Below are 9,891 nucleotides of genomic sequence, written 5' to 3' on the forward strand. Positions count from 1 at the left end.
CAAGGGTTTCTTGTTTTCAATGCTGTTGGCGGTGCACTGGATTCAGTCTTGGATCCCTGCTTTTGGAGCGTCTATATGTTGCCATTTAATACACTGCTACCACTGATGACAATAAAATTACTAATGATTAATATTGGTCTTGTATGCACTAAGGTCAATAGCTCTTAGTTTGGTTTTGAATGATTATGTAACAAAACTAGATACTTGATATTTATGTTGCTGAATATAATTGTTTAGTTAGTTCATTGTTTAAATACTTTCAATGACTAAATACTGATGTCAAAAAAATAATTATAAATCACTTTTAATGAATAAATACTGATGTCAAAAAAACAATTATACATCACTTTTAATATATAAATACTGATGTCTCAAAGGCAATTGTACATCACTTTTAGTGAAGAAAAACTGATTTCAAAAAAGTTGATATACATCGCTTTTTCCTAAACAACTGATGTCAAAGACTGACATGTTCAAGTCTAAAATGAACATATACATCACTTTGTTTGAAATAAAACTGATGTCTAAGTGCCAACATAGACATCGCATTTTACTAAATAAATCGATATTTAATATCTGATTTTACATCACCTAAATAAAAATATTCGATGTCGTGGACAAAAACATAACTCATTATATGTTTAATTTGTTGTAATAGGTGTAATTTATTTATTAAATTATTTATTTCTAACATTTTTTGTAAAAAACAATGCATGGACATCAGTTTTTTTTCCAAAAACAATGTCTAAGCAAGTAAAGACATCGGGTTATGGCTGATGTGTAGAATAGACATCACCGACATCAACATCGGTTGCCAAATAACATAGGCATCGACGAAAAACCGATGTCTATGGATATTTTTCTTGTAGTGGTTATAGGTTTTAGCTACTTTACTATCATAATATACTGGAGTATTTGATATACCATAATAACTCACACGATGATTTATCTCCTCACAAAAATACAATGGATTACACAGCCACAAAAATAGTCACAAAAGTACAAAAGACTACTCATATTACAAGTGTGAAGGTGAACTATTATTTGTGTTATAACTTATATAATCTATAGTTTAATATTAACAATTCATAGTGATCAAGTTTGGCTAAGGTTAAAGTTTTATGAGAAGTAAATTAATAATGTTAGGTTTTAGCCGAGTTTCCAAGCATAGACGAGAGCCTTATTGAAGGTAAAGAGAGGAGAGGCTCGATGGTTTTTAACTTGATTGAAGCCTAGAATAAATTAGATTATTATTTGTTAAAGTTGTCATTTTTCTAAATTAATTTTATCAAATATTTTTTAATCAAATAATTTTATCATGTTTACTTATTTAATATAATATTTATGAAAATTTGTATATTAAAAAATATATATTTAATTCATTTTTTTTATTTTCTAAAATTATAAAAGAATCAAAATTTGATTAATTAATGTCACCTGAGTACAATTTTATCTATGGAATAAATTCCTATAGCTTTTGTAATACAACCGAAAGCGCTAATTTGAACAATTAAACTTGTTTGTTTGACACAATCGGCTTAACAAAAGAATAGAAAATGATGGGAACGATACTAACATAAACACTAGTACTGTGTTCAAGAAATACTTTCGGGAAAAAAAGTTTAAAAAATATTTTCATCATTTATTCCAAGATAATTTTGTTGGAGAGTAAAAAAAAGAAGCCTACATACATATTAGAAAAAAAAATCTTCTAATATTTGTATTCAAAATTTTCTTACCAATTTTGAGAAGACCTGGAGTAAAGAGAAAATTAATCATTTTGAATATTTTTTGTCATCTGTAATTCGGGAACACAATATAAAGTAAATGAAAGGATAAGGAAAAGAGAAGAAAATTACTTATATTAAGCGGCAATTGAATTTTGGCAAAACACATCTTTTAGCATACAAACTTTACTCCTTTTTTTGATATAGTCTATGAACTTTTAATTTAAAATTAAGAACCCTAAACTTCTTACGTATTGTATTAAAATATCTGAAGCTAACTTACAGATCAAATAGATGTACATTTGTCTCTGACTAGGGATACATGGGACAATTGGCAACTTTTTCCAAACATAATTAGACATATATTTCTTGCACCAACTGATTTTCACCCTCGGTCATTGAAGAAGTAATTATGCTTGAACCGTAAAATACGGTACTACTCCTTGTCAAGGTTAGTATTTTTCTTGTCTATGTGAGTTGTATTTAACTTCATATTATATATTAAACTGCTCTGATTGTACTATCACTTTATTTACATTGTGAGATTCCTGTGCGGGTTTATATATTTTTTAATTATATTTGTATCAATAATTGTAGTGGAACTTCTTATAATTTTCTTATCAGGGATTACTGCAAATTTCATTTTCAAGTTTTGAGGATTATTGTTAGGATTTGTTGTTTTAATTTGGAATATATTTTGCAGGATGTGTGAAATTAGTTATATATCATGGGGAAAAGTTGATTAAATGGAATGATAACAAAGAAAAGTCCTGCTATTTGGGTGGTGCGTTAAATGTCGTAGATAATCATTTTGACTTGGATCATTTGTCATTAGTAAATATAAAAACTTATGCTAAAGATTTGGGTTACATAAATGTGGACAAGGTTTGGACAAATAATAAATTTTCACTACAAGAAAAACACCTTTAGACAACACTAATTAGACAACAGTTGACAAAAGAACCGTTGTCCCAAAATGAGAGACAACAGTTTTATTTTGTCCTCTTATAACCATTGTCTAATCCAAGGTTCATACAACGGTTTTGTGAACCGTTGTAAAAAAAATCACAAAAAAGTGGAGTTTGCATAACAGTTTTTTAAAACTATTGTCTTGATATGCTTCACACAACGGGATGAGTAACCGTTGTAAAATATTAGACAATGATTTTTCAAATCTGTTGTTAATCCAACTCTATAACAACGGTTTAAAAACCGTTGTCTTGTAAATGTAAAAACACAACAATTTATGAAGCTGTTGTCTAAGCGATCCGGAGACGACTGTTAATTTAGAAGTCTTTCTGCTGGATATTTACCTTTCAGATAAGTGTTTATGAAAAGTCTGGTCTTATTATACATCAAACAACCGTTCTTAAATAAGGTTCAGACAACGGTTCTAACAAGACAATAACCGTTGTCTATTATAGAAAAATGTGGCACCATCTGATTGGTGCAAAATATTTCACCCGGATCACTTAGTTGGCAAAATCTCACCCATTGATTGACTTCACATAGATCACTTAGTTGGCACAATAAGAGCCCTTGATTTTCTGAAGTTGTCACACAACGGTTTTTTTTAAAAACTGTTGTGTGATACCGAATTCTTGAATTTTAAAAATTATTTTGTAAAATTATTTTTTAGACGATTCAAACATACGGATGTTAAAGAATATAGATTTTAGTCGTATAAAAAAATTATAAAAAAAATTCAAACTAATATTGAATGACTTTATAAGGAAAATTCGGTAAAAGTACTACTACCCTAAACGAGATTCTTTCCCAAATAACAAACTAATTTATTAAAAATATTTTTTAGACGATCCAATCGTACGAACGTTAAATTATATTGATTTTAGTCATGTGAAAAAATTACAAAAAAAATAAAACTTATCTTGCATGACTTTATAAGGAAAATCCGGTAAAAGTAATATTCCCACTAATGAGATTCGTTCCCGATCAACAAAATTATTTTTTAAATAATTTTTTGAATGATCCAACCGTACGGATGTTAAAGTATATAAATTTTAGTCATATAAAAAAATTATAAAAAAAATTCAAACTTATATTGAATGACTATATAAAGAAATTTCGGTAAAAGTACTATTACCCTCAATCAGATTCTTTCATGAATACAAAATTATTTTCTAATTTTTTTTAGACGATCCAACCGTACGGATGTTAAATTATATAGATTTTGATCATATGAAAAAATTATAAAAAAAATTAAACTAATCTTGCATGACTTTATAAGAAAATTTCGGTAAAAGTACTATTACCCTCAACGAGATTCTTTCCCAAATAATAAAATTATTTTTTTAAAATTATTTTTTAGACGATCCAACCGTACGGATGTTAAAGTATATAGATTTTAGTCATATGAAAAAAATATATAAAAAATTAAACTTATCTTGCATGACTTTATAAGGAAAATTCGGTAAAAGTACTATTACCCTCAACGAGATTCTTTCCCGAATAATAAAATTATTTTTTTAAATTATTTTTTAGACGATCCAACCGTACAGATGTTAAAGTATATAGATTTTAGTCATATGAAAAAATTATAAAAAAATTAAACTTATATTCCATGACTTTATAAGAAAAATTGAATAAAAGTACTATTCCCTATAATGAGATTCGTTCGCGATCAACAAAATATTTATTTTAAATGATTTTTTGAACGATCCAACCGTACGGATGTTAAAGTATATAAATTTTAGTCATATAAAAAAATTATAAAAAAATCAAACTTATCTTGAATGATTTTATAAGTAATATTTGGTAAAATGACTAATATTTAAATGAGACTTGTTTACTATTGTCTGAATATTAATTAAACAACGGGTTTTACGACGTAATTCGTCATTTGATTTCAGACGACAGTTTATTCTCACTTAACCGTTGTAGAACGGAAACTCAGACAAGGTCTTATAAATTATTTGTTCTAAACTGTTGTATAAATACTACAAGTACAACAGTTTTGTATAATTTCTATGAAACCATTGTCTATCACAAATTAGTATTTAATGCAGTTTAAGACTTATTATTTCAGTAGTAATGATCTTTAAATATTTATATAAATATTTATATCTAAGTATTTTAAAAGTAAATAAAAAATTATATGAAATGAATATTTTTTAGGACAAATGTCACTTAATAAGTTGCAAGAGATGCTACACTACACCACAATAATTGGTAGCGTAGAATAATAATAAACATTTTTAATTTTTAAATTAATTAAAATTAATTTATTATTTAATTTTAAAAATAAATAATTGTAATAAAATTATTGAAGGCAGTTCTAGAAAGAGTAAGATACCACCAAATAAATAACCTTTTTACATTTATAAGTACTGAAATATTTAAATAAATTTAAAATAAACAAGTTTTAAAATAAAATAATAATTTTTTTAAAATTGGATCATAACAAAAACAAAAACACGAATTGTAGCACATTTCTCGCTGAATTGTTAAGGATGTAGATGAAATATATACGAGCTACAAAATTGAGTTGAAGTTTATTACATATCTATTAAAAATTATACCTATCTCACTTATTCTAGAAAAATAACAATCTTACTTTTTTTATATTAATATGTAGTCATTATTTTTTTATTTCCAAATTTTTAAACTTAAAAAAATAAAAAAATTATTAATAAAATAATATTAGCAGAAAGCACAGCTAAGGCCCAGCAAATAAAAAATTTGGGCGGCTCATTTTCCCCCTTGTGAAATATTTCATACTTCTGCATATGTACACAACTTTTCCCCAGGACACTCTCTCACTCATCTGTCTTTCTATCTCTCTTGACATCTCGATTGGTAGTTGAGATGCTCATATTTCTTGCATCTGATTATCACCTCTCGGTACAATTTTATCATTTTCCATCTGATTAAATGTTGGGTTTTATTTAGGTATTCAATCTCTAACGCACTCATTTCAGAATCTGTTTAAGTCTCAATCGACAGGGCTGAGTTCTTGAAACTTTGCAAAAGGGTTGACTACGTTATTAGTGTTTGGCATCTTCTTCGGTTTGAGGATCTTATGGTACTTTTCTCTTTTTTTTTATTTGCCTTCTCTACAACTTGTTACTCCTTCTATGTTTATTTTACCGGTATGCTTATTACAATTCATATGTTTTGGTCAATGGATAGGGATTTGCTATGTGGCTTGCTATAATTATGTAGAACTATCTTCGCCTTATTCTTTTACCGAGCAAATGGGACTAGCTAATTCTCTATCTTATCTGATTTTAGTTTGCTTTGTTTTCTTCTTCTCTGCATCTTTTGGAACCAACTGTTCAATTCCGCATCAATTTTGTGAATAAAAAGAGTGGGATAGCTAGTTCTTGAGGAAACCACACATTTCCCAAAATTGTTAAATATAGTTCATCAATATTATATATTAATCTAAAGAGCCAAGTGACCGTTGTTGTCAGAGATGCTCGTAGTGGGTAGCTAGCTGGATCAAATTGGCTAGAAGACGTTCATGGATATCTTACCTTTTGTGTTTGGGTTTTATTTTATTAGGCAACTTGTATTCCAGCACTTCAAATAATTAAGTCTGCCTAGAACTAGTACTTGAATTGACACAGATGGAGGTTGTCGTTCGAACTTTTGCTCTTTAATTGATACTGCCTCTTTGATGTCATTACAGATAGCCCGGACTAAGGATAATTAATATTTTGATCAGCTGTGAATTCGCAAACCAGGTTTGTTTTCCACTTAATCTATTATAATTCCATTTTTCTTATGATTACCTAGACTTGAATTTATCTTTAAAGAGGTAGCTTTAGTTTCTTCTTGCTGAAATGAACGGTATCTGGAATTTGGTTCGAATTTGTCATTTGTGTGTTGGAAATTTAGCAGCAATATACAGAAAAAGAGAATTTTTTTTAGTAATGCAGGCATTACTTTCCATTTGCATCTATTTATAACTTGCTGGAAAAAAAATAACTGCTTGTGTTTCTTACTGATATTTCTTACTGAATTTTGGGCCAGAACCATTTGTGTTTCTTCTTCATCCTCACCTTCTCTTTCAGGGCAATGCATCTACTAAATGAAATTGTGTTCAACTTCTTTACAGATCTATAGCTGTTTGTCAAACATGTCTTTAGTTGGTTCTTCTTCATCATCATACGGAAATCGTAAGCATTACTCACTGTCTGGAAGCAAAAAGATATCTGGCTTGTCTGCATTGATTGTCAGTTCTAACAAGTCTAAGATATGTGTTATTTATTTCAGGTACTTCTTAAGAAAATGCCTCTATTTATGATTGTGTTTTTTCCTTTTATTTTTATGAATATGTATTTACACTCATACATTATCAGTTCTTTAATGTGCAGCTATTCTATTGACTTTGTTTAGATAATGGATAAAAGCAATTTAAAGGTCTCTATAGATGAAGAGATTGAACAGTATCTACTGATTCCTTTTATGCAATTTAAAGGTCTCTACAAATGAAGAGACTTACTTATCATGTTTATTTAATTATGTATGTGTTTACTCATTTTTGACTATGGAAATAACTTATTTGTTGCAAAAGTTGTCTTTGGATTCGCAGAAGAAAGGTTTAAAATTTTCTGAACCTACTAAGAGGGTGATTGTACATATAATTGCTGTAATTTGGCTTATCCATTTTTGTCCAAGGAATTTGCGTAATTGTTGATATAATTGGCCGTTTGACAGGTCTTTGAATCCTTAGTTACCTGAGTTCATGGATCCAGACATGTGTTATATGTCAAATTATGTTTCTTATTATTACCGAGGTAATAATTCTTGTTACAAGGCTGCTGTATTTAGTAAAGTTCATTTATTGGATTAAAGAGTGTTAATAAATATAAGATCTTGGGTTTCTCCGTGTTGAGCAGAAGTGCTTCCTGGTAGGGTTTGAATTGAAAGATGTGGGGTCTTGATTTTTGAGATCTCAGTGCTTCTTTTGATTGACCCTTTAAGTCTTTTTTATTGTTTATCTTCTTGGGTTTGTTCTTATCTTTTGGTTTGTGGTGCTTGATCACTATACTTTGTTATACAAATTACATTTCAATATTTTAGATTTATTTGGATGAATTGGTACTAAAAAAGTTCATTCTTTTAAGTCTACATTTTGCGCTAAACGGCTGTGATCTTGATTATAATATTGCATCCGTGTATCGAGTTCTTGTAAATAAAATTGGGTGTCTGTCAGTTTTTGTGGTTGCACCTATATGTATTTGTTCTCTTCAAAAATAGCGGATTCTTCGATGTGTAAGTGTGTTTATATATGGTCTGTTTTAGAATAATATATGTTGTCCAAGTCTAGGTATAAAGAAAGCTTAATGATCTGTTCTGATGCTATTAAGCTGCCCTTATGTTAGATTTGTTTATAGTCGTAGTGATTCTGTGATAGGTTGGTTGGTTGTTGAAGACTTAGTTTAGTTAATATAAATATTGTTGGAGGGAATTAAATTATGTATTTATGATTTGCTATCTTAATTGTTGTAGATGCTTTCTTAACCAAGGTGGCTAATTGATGGGATTCTTCTGCTGAATAGATCAAAGAATTTGCGGAGTTTACAATGGCCTCCAAGTCCGGTGCCAGCATTTCTATAAAAAACCAGAGTAAATTAAGCAACACAGGCCTTCCTGCACATGGGAAATCATCTAGCATGGCTCAAGAAGTTGCATCTAAACATGATATCAATGAAGCATCATTTAAACAGAAGTTTCAGCAGAAGCGGCATATCAGCTCGTTAGCTGATAAATTCTCCATCACCTACCACAAACACTTAAAAGCAAAAACCCCACTGCGAGTGAGATGAGGGTCTCACTTGGAAGTTTAGAGGATGTGGAAAAGAAAACTTCAGAGCTAGGAACTCCGAAAGACAGTTTGGCTTCTAAAGTTAGTGATGGCTCCAGCAGCCTCGCAAAAACTAGTGGAAGTGCCAAAATCAGTGACAAGGCTGATTTTGTGGAGTGGCAAGAGCAGCATGTGTAGGGGTAGTACAAGCACTGATATAACTAAAATTAGTACAATTTAAATGTTAATAAATATAATAAATTATGAAAATAAAACTGTTGTATGTTGCTATTCTTACAAATGTTACAAACGAATAAAGATTTGTCTAAATATAATGCAAACAATATGAGTTTTACTAGAGCGTTGTAACATAAATTTTATATAATACTTTCTCTTTTAGCACACCCTTGACTCTATTAATACAAGACAACACATCATTTTACAGAAACTGTCGTGAGAATTGAGGAAGGACAACACTTCGTCTCACGGAAACTATTGACTAACACATTGCCTTGCAACATTATTTTGTAACTACACCGTTGTATGGAATCATTTCAAACAATATATTTTGTTTTTGATACTGTTGACTATAGGAAGGAAGGACAACATTTCGTCTCAGCGAAACCGTTGTGTTAAACATTTCAGACATGTGGTATGCAACTAAGAAACAAATGAATAACCCAATGTCTTACAACACTCTGTTACAAAAGAACTGTTGTGTATACCAATCTTCTAACAACGTTTTCTTGTACATGCGCTGTTGTCTTGCAGTAAGACATACAACGATTGGGTACCGTTGTCTGATACGCGCATCAGACGCCGCCTCAATATTCAACGGTATTGAGGGGTATTAGACAACGGTTAAAAACCGTTGTGTCACCCTGTTTTCCTTGTAGTGTTTCTGGGGATGCTATTGAATTTGAAGATGACTCTAAAGTAGGACAAATTGTTAACAACTTGAACCATGTAGAAACTCTAGATATATATATTGAAGGAGTACCGGAGGAAGGAAGAATCACAGATAAAAATAATATGAAAGAAAATATTTTAGGGTTAGAGATTATAAATGATGATGGTCCAATATTAACAGATGATGAGGAAGGGGAGTTAGTAGAAGAAAAAAGTGAGAGAAACAGAAAAAGCTGAGCGAGGAACCGGTGCTGAAACTGATCAAATAGAGTTTGAACAAGTTGATAATGTTGATTCGGTCTTGGGTGAGGATCAAAAAGGAAGAGAAAGTGAGGGCGAAGAAGTGCATTCAGAATACTATGATAGTGATAGGAGAATAAACAGTGACGTGGATGACGAGGCAGACAGTCAACTAACTAGAAAGAATGAAATAATATATTTCGATGAATCAACAAATATTCCACAATTTGCATTAGGCGTGAT

At 30.0% G+C, this 9,891-nt stretch overlaps 1 long non-coding RNA gene across 6 annotated transcripts; it reads left to right on the forward strand.

Annotated features, from left to right (window-relative positions):
* The first annotated feature begins 5,425 nt into the window (after positions 1-5,425).
* LOC141690176 (uncharacterized) lies at positions 5,426-8,901 on the forward strand. 6 transcript variants are annotated; one of them, XR_012562681.1, is made up of 6 exons: positions 5,426-5,769; positions 6,379-6,433; positions 6,808-6,965; positions 7,052-7,170; positions 7,410-7,489; positions 8,205-8,901. It is a non-coding gene; the product is annotated as an uncharacterized LOC141690176 (long non-coding RNA). The 6 variants fall into 6 exon arrangements; XR_012562679.1 differs by having other exon boundaries at positions 6,808-7,170; XR_012562677.1 differs by having other exon boundaries at positions 7,052-7,489.
* The last annotated feature ends 990 nt before the right edge of the window (positions 8,902-9,891 follow it).

This window comes from Apium graveolens, chromosome 10 (assembly GCF_009905375.1).
Source record: "Apium graveolens cultivar Ventura chromosome 10, ASM990537v1, whole genome shotgun sequence".
Lineage (NCBI taxonomy): Eukaryota > Viridiplantae > Streptophyta > Magnoliopsida > Apiales > Apiaceae > Apium > Apium graveolens.